The following is a 3,257-nucleotide window of genomic DNA, read 5'->3' as shown; positions in this document are numbered from 1 at the left end:
TAGCAGGCACTAGTGTTAAGGGGATGTTTCAACAATCTGGCTAGCAGCTGTTGTGGGGGTGAAAGACCAACACAAGCCCAACAACAAACACGCTACCAGCACACTGCAAAAGCCCAGATTCTTTTGATCTGCTTTACTAAGGAAAGCAACATTAAGGGGTTGACAAGGTTACTTTAATTCAGCATACAAATACCATTCACTTAGTTCAGGGGAAAAAGCCAGCATGCTGAATTTTGGAATAAAGTACAAACAAAGTACAAGCATTGACAGACCAAATACAGTTCATAGTTACCAACATCTAGGTTCAGCCTGGGAGCTCATAACAAGGGCTGGCCCAGAGTCATGCGCACTACCACTGCTGTGGGTAAGAGATCCAAAAAAAAGAAGGCCCACCCCTGGTTTTATACCTTTTTAAGGGTCAAGGGTGAGTCACACATGCGACTCACCCACGTGACCTAGAATTGTCACAAAGAGGCGACTTAAATCCATGTGGTCTAAAAGCCTCTGATGTCCCAAACATGTCACTCAAACTCAAGTGTAAAGTAGGCCCTCCCCTGAGGCAAGGAGGTCACCAAGGACTGCCAAATCTAATCAAGGAAACAAAGGCCAAACTCTTCAAGTGCACTTGGTTGAACTGAATGCTAAGAGTCCATTTTGCTTACCAACACACTCCACCCATTGTTCCAGGATACATAATCTAATCAGCCACGGATCCTGGAACATATATTGTGATCCAATTACACAGGAAACTAAAACATATCATTCACAACAAAGCAAAGCATCATTAAGTGACATTCCCAAATATTTGTTTACAATTCAAATGTCCACCCCAGGTCAAAGCTAATTTATCTCTTTAGCTCATACTCATAAAGTACTTCTTGAGCATCACACTGCCATTGCAGGCTTTTTCCAGTAACCTCAGGCACTTTAGTTTGTAAAGTCCTAAAGCTAACAAATAAACAAATAGGGTTCTTCTTGGGGATGTCTCCTTCTTCCCAAACTGCCTTTGCAGACTTCCACTTGGCATCCAAAGTCCCAATTTCAAATAAAGAGTCCAAGCAAAGTTCTTTTGAGGTCTGTTCTCCCCATTATGTTCCAGTCCCTGGTTCCAAATCCTGAGGGGCAACTGGGCAATAAAAGCCAACAGGGCGGGGTCCCTGGGGGTCCAAGGCACTTCCCCCACCCCAACAAAAACAAATTTACCCCTCCCTCCTGGGTCCCAAGCAGCCCAAGGGGGAGGCAGCAGAAAGGCACACTGAGTCCCTTGCTGCAAAGTTTCCATCTTGCCCCAGGGCTGAATTTCAAGCTCCTGGGTTCCAACTCAAGCTGTCCTCATCGGGTTTCTGCTGGAATGTAGGTGATTCTCCACCATTTTGCTCCTCTCACCAAATTCAGCTCCAAGGCAGCTCAGTGCTTTCAGCTTTCCAAAGTTCCCATGCAGGCAGTCTTCTGCTGTCTGGATCAATATTTCAGCAGCCGCCCTCTGTTTCTTCTTTCTCCTCACCAGCCCCTCCTTCCAAATCTGCCAGAAGGCCATTCTCCAAGTCTCCAAGCCTATTCTCCACTCCTGTTTCAAAACTCCATATACAATATAATCTCAAGACATTCACCTTTTCAGCACAGTTCTCTGGAGCCAGGCTTACCAGCTTGTGTTGATAAGCAAAATAGGTTCTTAGCACTCAGTTCAACCAAGTGCCCTTGAAGAGTTTGGCTTTTGTTTCCTTTGATTAATTCAGTGTATTTCATTGAGTCTTTCTAGGTGCTAAGCCCCAGGCCGAAACTCCTATTAGGTGCTAAGTCTATGTGGGTGTGAAGCTCCCAGGGTACTAAGGGGAGGTGCTAACTCAAGATCCAATCACAGGAGCCTAAGATCTGGTCATTTAGATGATGTTTGATGACATCTGAAATGGTATAAGAAGAGAAGACAGAGCTATTTGTGCAGGGCTCTCACTCTTGGTGGCGTGCCAATTTGGAGACTCCAGACAGCTGTAGCTAAGAGTCCTCCAGCTCGTAACCCAGATGCTGGGACTTTGTTAAACTCTGGTAACTCTGTATTGGGATTTGAATCAGACAAGGTCTGTCTGTCAATGTTTACAATTTGTTTGTATTTGTTCCGAAGTTCAGGGTGCTGAATTTTTCCCTTGAACTAAGTGAATGGTATTTGTATGCTGAATTAAAGTAAGTTTGTCAACGCCTTAACATTGCTTTCCTTAGTAAAGCAGATCAAAGGAATCTGGGCTTTTGCAGTGTGCTGGTAGCATGTTTGTTGTTGGGCTTGTTTTGGTCTTTCACCCCCATGACAGCTGCTAGCCAGATTGTTGAAACAGGTGAATTGGGAAAGTCTTTCTGTGGAAGATGGGATTCTATATGGGACTTGACAGAAGCCAAGAGGCACAGAATTCTATGCATGGAGGACAGCCAGTGAAAATGTTTGGAATCAGGAGATAAGTATCTTATCTAGGGAACAGCAAGGAGGCCAGGTTCACTGGATCACAGAGTACTCAGAGGGGAGTCTAGAAGGAATGGAAAGGGAGTAGGGAAGAAACTTCTCCTATCCCTAACACCATTGATATTAAACATGAAATTTCTCTTTGGAAGTACTTTATATTACTTGTATACACAATATATTCACTACTTATGTACCCCATTTTACTCTTAGCATCCTCCCACCCATTGTAACATAAAATCCATAGATGCAGGTATTGTTTCATTGTTTTGTTTTTGTTTCCCTTTGCACATGGTAGATACTTAATAAAAATTGAGGTCAAAACTGAGCACAGCTCTGAAGCATTTTACTTTCTCAACTGTCAAGGCCAAAAAACATAGCACCATCTTACCTCCATTCTGGCTTACATCTGGGCCACTCCCTTGTCTTTCCTCATTTGGGACTGCAAGATGGAGATACAAACTTCTTTCACTCCATAGGAAGAGAGAGTTGTTGATATATTGGTTTCAAACCAGTAGTAGTTTTCTAAGCTGGGATCCTGGTATGTTGACCTAGGAACTGAGACATATTATAATATTTCACAGTAAGCCAAAACTTGATGAGTACTCAAAGGAAGATTGAACTCAAATTGCACTGATATTCTCTGGTTACTACAGACAGAAAAAGCCCTTAGTGGGAACTACTTAAAAGACACATGTAACTGCTTATTTTTTAAATGTTTAACCATATTGATTATAGTGCTTAGAAACTAGAGTTAATTATTTTCACCAGAGAATAAGAAATCTCACAATAAAACTAGTTTTGGGTAATG

This window comes from Trichosurus vulpecula, chromosome 3 (genome assembly GCF_011100635.1).
Source record: "Trichosurus vulpecula isolate mTriVul1 chromosome 3, mTriVul1.pri, whole genome shotgun sequence".
In the NCBI taxonomy this organism is placed as follows: Eukaryota; Metazoa; Chordata; class Mammalia; order Diprotodontia; family Phalangeridae; genus Trichosurus; species Trichosurus vulpecula.
This window is presented reverse-complemented; position numbering follows the sequence as displayed.